Genomic DNA, 7,932 nt, shown 5'->3' with positions numbered 1-7,932 from the left:
CTACTTCATAAATACGGTGCTGCAATGGTTTGTTTCAGTCCACAAGATGGAAGTACGGACCACGGATCACAACAATTCTGCGTTAAAGTCTAGGACCCCAATCCTAATAAGAACAGTGCGATACCCCTAAACACATAGAACCTTGACCTTTGACTCTATTATTTTTATTAATATTATTATTATTTTTTAAGTCTGTGGGGACGTAACAGAGACTATGTCCATGTTTAGACAGTCTGTGAGGACGTCACGGAGACTACATCCATGTTTTAGACAGTTTGTCAGGACGTCACCGAGACTATTGTCCAGGTTTGAGCAGTCTGTGGGGAGCGTCATGGAGCCAGTCCAGGTTTTAGACAGTCTGCCGGTCACAGTGAGAGACGCTCGAAGTTTTAGACAGTCCCGCGCGGACGTCAGAGGAGACTCGTCCAGGCTTTAGACAGTTTGTGGCGGACATCCAGGAGACTACATCCAGGCTGCCGACACGGCGGCTCCATTCCTCTAGGGCGGGACCTTCGCTCTGTTCCTAGCCCGGGATTGGCGCCCCTCGTGGCCGGCCCAAACAGATCGCTTCGTCCCAGCTCCCCAGAGCCACTGATCCACTGCCGTTCTGGCTTCAGGGCTGCAGAATAGAATATATTGAAGGCAAGCCATGGTTTCACCTGCCTCCAGCTTGGTTTTGTGCCGTTATGCCGACACTTAATGCTCCTCCGCCTCTCACCGCTGTCCATGGTGCTGAACAAAGATGCCTTTGACCCACGCATTCACTTAACCTGCCAAGTCTATCGATTCCCCCCTCCACTCAAAAAAAAATGCTGTTTTTTTCATATTGTTCCTACACTCGAATGTTTGAGTTTCAAACTTTTGGATGTCAGTATTTTGCCTATTTTTAATTCTGCGACTTTTTAATGAGGGAGAAAAGGAGTTTAACAAGCTAATAACTTTTTGGGTGTGAAAACGATATCAGTTTTCATTATTTCATATTAGCCTATTATTTCAAGCAAAGTATTTTATAAAGGTCACACATTGAACAGTCTAGGAGTCTTTAATGGTGACTTGTTTGATTGATTATCACAAAATGATAATTATTGTGATATATTCAATGTTATATTTAAACTACAATGCCACAGACTGAAAACAGATGCTATTGTTTCAGCCGTTATGAGATTTCTTTTGATGAAACACACATATCTTCGCCCACATAAAAAAAGTGACATGAGACGGCCACACCCGGTCCTCTCGGGGAGCCCAAGATTTGGCCCTGAAGTGTGCAGAATAGAGGATTATGTACAAACGTGCGCGACTTGGAGACGGGTGGGCCAGCATAATGCTGAGTCTTCACATACAAGCCTTTCATTTTAATGGAAACCAGTCACTCAGTTTTCGTAATTACATCATTTCTGAAAATGTGGTCCATTATCACTCTAAATGTTAAAATATAGATTGTTTTTTAACCCAAAGTGTAGAGTACAATTATGATCTAATAAAGAAAATAAAGCGGGCTGAATCGTCTCACGCGACCTCTTTCCGCCTACGTGTTGTCCCGGCTTGAAACAGAGAAAAAACAAACCTTTAAATGTATACAATTTGCATCAGTCTTTCTCTCTTAAGCATACATTAACGGAACACTATAACTCTTTTCAGATTTCTATAGGTTCTTCATTGTGCTCTGTGTAATTAAAGACTAAAACAGTGTGTCGGCCATAGGTGTTTCTCCTCTCATGGGCGACGTAGATTTGACTTCCTTCTAACTCGCTGAACTGGACCCATTCTTCGTACTCGTCCTCATTCTCGCTACTACCGACACCTGGTCCTTCATTCATGCCTCCCAAACTCATAACTGTGGAGCAGGCTGATAGAACATGTGTTTTCGTTAGTGCAGTAGTAATTCATCTCTTTCAGTTCTCTCATACATGGAATGCAACCGCATCCACAGGTTGACCAGGACAGTAATAGCATTCCTACAGAAATTATCAGTAGGATGTTTCCCCATCTCCCCAAACATATCTTCTCATCCATTTTGTGATTGGATCAGGTTTTAGACAGTCTGCCAGTCACAGGACTATGTAGAAGTTTTAGACTGTCAGATGTGCTGGCAGACAATTCGTATTAAACATCCATTTTGGCTGAGTAATTCTTCACATGACCTACACTGGACATTCAGCAGCTTTACAATCTTTCCGTGTCTGTCCAAGGCATATGTTATTCTGTTGTCCCATGTTTTGCTTTTATTACAAGTCACATGAACATGAATTAATTCTTTCCACTTCCTGAGTTTCATTATACTGACAACTTGTTAGTTTGGAAATCTCATATCTTCTTTCCACCATAACTTCCCTCTAATGGCTTCAGCTGGTTCAGTGACTTCATGGACAACCTGAAAACCCAAGCAAGACACTACAAGAACCCTCCAAGAAATGTCAAAGTCCCAAAACAGGCAAACAAAGCTGCAATAACTCATTTGCTTTGAACCTGGATTTGAGTCTCGAAGTGCTTCATCACCTTGATGTCTCTTAAAGGAGCAAGACAGACCAACAAAGATTCTGAGAGCTTACCCATGTTTCTGCGACTGGATCACGTACGTGGTCCTATTCAGTCACACATTTTCAGCTCTTCCAAGGACTTATTTTTTAGCATGACTAATTGGCCTAATCTTTTCTGATCTTTTTGAAGAATCTTAGTCATCACGAATGTTAAACAAGGACTGCAGTTTTATTATTTTTCGTAGGTGTTTATGTATACCTAGTAGATATAATGATTATATATATATAATATACTCTATATATATATTATATACTATATATATATATATATATATATATCTTCTTATTATTATTATTATATTATTTTTATTATTTATTTTTTTCTTCTGTATCTGAATCTATTTTTCACGTGCTGGATGAGCCTGCAGCGGAGTAATCCCCACCAACTCCCAGCTACATCTCTGAATGAGACAGTCGAAGCCTCTTCAAGGTCCGTTTTATGGGGTGATGAGAAAGCCACTGAAGCCTTCCTAAAACTTTGCAATGGAGGTGGTCCTTCGTGCCTTTTTCATTAAGCCAGTGGCGCCGTCACAGCTGTTCCGAGCCCTGCCACTGCTCTTCCCGTCCAGCCCATGCCACCTAAAAACTGGGCTTAAGCAGCGAGGCTCTTTTCCTGTCTTACGGTTGAGATTACGACTTACTGCAATATTTTACACTATATTTCCAGTTATTCACACATACATTTTATGTAAGGTTTGGTTACTTTGAGATACACTTTTATCATTTCAAAGGTCCAAAGGGGAGGAAGTTGTTTAAAAATTAGGATTGTACTGGGCTGCAGTGTTTATAACTCTTAGAGGGGGTGTTGTGTGTTTTGTCTTTTTGTATTCCCTTATCTAGCATGTATTTTGTTACAGCTGGCCTGGGAAAGGAAATTTTTAAAAATGTTCAAGGACATGAGAAAACGACTAAAGGAAAAGTGTCATTTTGGCAAGAACAAACATAATGTTCATTCTAAGGGGAAAACCAAAAGGAAATCGTTAGTGGGAAATGTTCGAGGAACAGCCTTTTGAATGCATTGATAAAAAAACTACCTGCAGAGCTCCACAAAGGAGCCCTTTTTCTCTGTAAACCCTCTTGCGTGTTGCACTGTTAAATACAGTTTCATCACTGCTGTCCTGCTCTGCAGTGGGGTACTAGCTCTAGTTGACAGATCTAGCACTGGGTGCCCATGGACTAATGGTGAATGTTCCAGAATAATTGTGGATGCACTAGAATCTCCCATCCTAGCATCATCAGTGGTTGAGTGTCTGAACTGACTTCCGTGTTTGTCGTGTTTTTGTCGAAGGAAGAACTTTGGCCGTCCTTGGACTTCTGATTTGAGAGTCTCTTCATGAGCTTTTGCAAACATGCTCCTTCGCGGCCTACATATGACATTAAAAATGACAGTTACAGTCCCCACATTACCATCCACAAGCAATAGTGACAAAATCTACTCACCCACTCAATGTTGATGACTGGCCTTTTATCATTGGATAGTAACCACCAATCGTTTTGCCATGGCATCACCTCATGTTTGGTGGGGTTCTGCAGTCCTCTGTGGCTCTTGCGATAGATCCTATGTTCATAGTGTTTCTTATGAGTCGGCAGAAAGCGCTCCTTGGTAGGCCACGCTGTGCTCGGTCCCTAGCCATTTCTGCTCAAAGTAGGTGCGTCGCACCTGTTCAAGCTCACTGTCTGTGAAGGACTATGTATTGTGTGTTTTTGACCGTCTGTGGGGACGTACGGACTACGTCCACGGAGACTACGTCTGAACATAGTCTCTGTGATGCTTTAGCTACTGTTATTGCATCATTTCGTGTGGTTGATTTGCATACTTTAATCATTTTGGAGTATAGTCTATGTCACTAGACAATACTTTTTATTTCCATTTTTTAATTCAATGAAATCCTATGCATATCGTATGAAATGGATATCGCATTAGCATTTTCCTGGTCTTGGCTCTGAATCGTCTGCCTTGGACATTCTGTTTTCCACACACTAAGTGACTGACTTTACTGATTGGGTTTTGTTTGACAATTCCCTTTAGTGCAGCTCCACTCTAGGGATGCATAAGCCGCAACCCCAGCCACTACTGTAGCTTCTATTTCTTATGCGCCTCGACGTATAATGTCGCCCCTATATATGAAAATGATGGTTTTAAAAATAGGCATTAATTCAAAGGTGCGACCTTATAATCCTTATAGTGCGGAAATAAGGGATATGGACCGGATTTGAAGGTAATTAACAGTTCAGGTGTTAGACAGAGGCTCATCACAGAAGACTATGTCAAAAATTTAAGACACTTCTGTAGGGGCGTCACTGAGACGAATGTAGAAGTTTTTAGACAGTCTGTGGGGACGTCCAAAGACTACATCCAGATTTGAGACAGTCAGTGGGGCGTCACAGAGACTATGTCCAGGTTTTAGACAGTCTGTGGGGACGTCATGGAGACTACGTCCAGGTTTAGACAGTCTGCGGTCACAAGACTAACGGGTCGAAAGGTTTTTAGACAGTCCTGGGGACATCACAGAGACTAAGTCCAGGTTTAGAACAGTCCTGTGTGGACGTCAAACGGAGAACTACGTCAAGGTTTTAGACAGGTTGTGGGGACGTCCATGGAGACTACCGTCGCAGGTTGTAGACTGTGTTGGGGATGTCACAAGACTACGTACAGGTTTTAGACAGTCCGGCGGGCACAGAGACTACGTCCCAGGTTTTAGACAAGTACCATGGGGACGTCCACAGAGGACTAACTCCGGTTTTAGAACAGTCTGTTGGGGACCTCACAGAGACTAAATGCAGGGTTTAGACGTCCGCGGGGAACGGCACAAGACGACGAACAGGTTTTAGACACTCTGTGGGGACTTCATGGAGACTAATACCAGGGATTTTAGACAGTCTGTGGGAAAGTCACAAGGACTCATACATCCAGGTTTAGGACAGTCTTGGCGGTTCCAGAGACTACGTCAAGTTTTTAGACAGTTTTTGCAGGATGTCACAGAGACTACGTCCAGGGTTTTGAGACAGTGTGGACCATCCACAGAGACTATCTTCAGTTGTTTTAGACAGTCCTGTGGGTGACGTCAGCAGAGACTGCATCCAGGTTTTAGACAGTCTTGTCAAGAGTCACAGGACACGAAGACAGGTTTTAGGACAGACTGCAGGACGTCACCAGAGACTCGATTGTCAGGTTTTAGACAGTCTGTGGGGACACACAGATGGACTTGTCCAGGTTTATAACAGTCTGGGGGACGTCAACAGATGACTTAATCCAGGTTTTAGAGACAGTTTGTCGACGACGCCACAGAGACTACGTCCAGGTTTTTGGAACGACTGGCAGGGAAACGTTCACGAGACTGCAGGGACGTCAAAGAACGATGTTCAGAACGTATACCCCCCCGTTTTTGTCTCCGTGGACGTAGTCTCCGAGAAAAATGCCAGAGGTGCTGGGTACTGCAGGGGCTAATGGGCAGGGGTAAATGAATAAATAGACAAATTGATACAAATACATCAAACTGTGTAGACTGCAGAGGTAAAATCACGCCCCATATTGTTGGATTTTGTTCACATGCGTTTCTGCTTGCTCAGACCACCTTTTTAAATCTCCTATTCATGATGAATTTGTCTATTTCTTATTTACATACAATTTGATGTTGAGTGCAGAGTGAAACAAACATTAAAATACAACTTTTAATTCCTTTAAAGCTTTAATAGTGATCCTTACCATTAATGTTTGTTACTGTTGTCATAGTCAGTTAAATACTTCAAATCTCTCTCTCTCTGTCTCTCTATCTCTCTCTCTATATATATCTCTCTATCTCTCTGTCTCTTTCTCTCAATATGGATGTAAACTTCCTCAACATCCTCAATACATCCTCCTGTACGTTTATTAACCTTTGAAAACCATAGCTTTTGTTTTTGTTGTTCATCAGTGGAAATTAATGGCATCAGAGATTCATGCAAAGCAGTAACATCATCACATAGTTGCATCAAAACATCCAGCTGAGATTTCACCAGTCAAACATTTTTCTTATCTCTCATGAGCTCTTTGAGAGACAAAATCAGGCGTTATCATTAAATTCATACATTTGCTCCGCGTCCAAAGCATACATGACTTGCTGGCTTCTTTGCGGCTCCAATCCAACTTAGTTTGACAAATTTTTGCTGACTATTAAACAAAAAAATATAGTCACCGAGAGGCTAAGTAGGGGAAAAACTTTACCTGCCTCATTGCCGGAGTTCTGATTTGCATGTTTATTAATGTTAAAACACAAGCAGTGAATAGTCCAACAATCCTTAAAATCATCAGTCAGTTTACCTCCAAACATCATGCGGTCAGCAAAAGTATGACTTCCCCCCTCACCCTCTCATTCACCAGGTGAACAGCTGACTTTACCACGTGGCTGATGCACCACCACGTGGCCCACATCCCCATGACCATAGCAACAACCATAACAATATTAGCTGGCGGACCTAGTACAGGAATTTTATAACTACGCAGATGTAAAGTATGGGGACAATGTTTACAGGTGGATCAAAAGAGACGAAAACAGGAGCAACAGGCTCAGCAGTGGTGGTTCAGTCATCATATCACAATGTCAAAGAGAACATCAGATCATTTAAGCATATATGCGGTGGACCTATGCGCAATATCACTGCCAATAGAATGGGTGGAGGACAGGACGGACAGGAAGACAGTCATATGTAGTGATTCAGTTTCATCACTCTTAAGAATTAAAAACAAAACAGCGAAAACACACCAGGAAATATTATATGAAATACTGTTAAAAACATTCAGATTAGCACAGCAGGGGAGGGAAATTCATGTGGGTACCAGCTCATTTAGAGATACAAGGGGATGAAAAAGCAGATAAAATTGCAAAAGAGGCAGTAAAGAAAGAGGAGGTGGAAGTAAAAGTAAAATGATCAAAAGCAGAAAGAAAAAGTTTAATATGGAAAGAAATAATAAATCAATGGAAACAACATTGGAAGAACCAGGAAAAATTGAGACATTTATATAAACTACAAGGTGAAGTAGGAGAGGTGGGGTGTAGTGGAGGTAGCAGAGCGGAGCAGGTGACCATGAGCAGACTAAGATTAGGGCACAGTAAACTGAATAACACACAGTATATTAGGAAAACATCCAACTGGTCGGTGTAGCTGTGTGGAGAGAGAGACAGTGGAGCATGTGATGGTTGATTGTCATGGATATGAAAGGGAGAGGGAAGAGATGATGGCAGGCTGTGGAAGACAGGAAGAGTGAAGAAGAGTTCAAGAGTGTAATAGAATGTGTGAAATGTAGGGAGGAAAATCATACTGGGATATCTGGTTTAACTGGGTTAATAAGAATATACCAAAGAGGAAGTAGCAAAGTAGTAAAGTCCAGAAGAGGGCAGTATATGCAACATTA

The sequence above is a fragment of the Larimichthys crocea genome, chromosome III, assembly GCF_000972845.2.
Source record: "Larimichthys crocea isolate SSNF chromosome III, L_crocea_2.0, whole genome shotgun sequence".
NCBI classification, from domain to species: domain Eukaryota; kingdom Metazoa; phylum Chordata; class Actinopteri; family Sciaenidae; genus Larimichthys; species Larimichthys crocea.
This window is presented reverse-complemented; position numbering follows the sequence as displayed.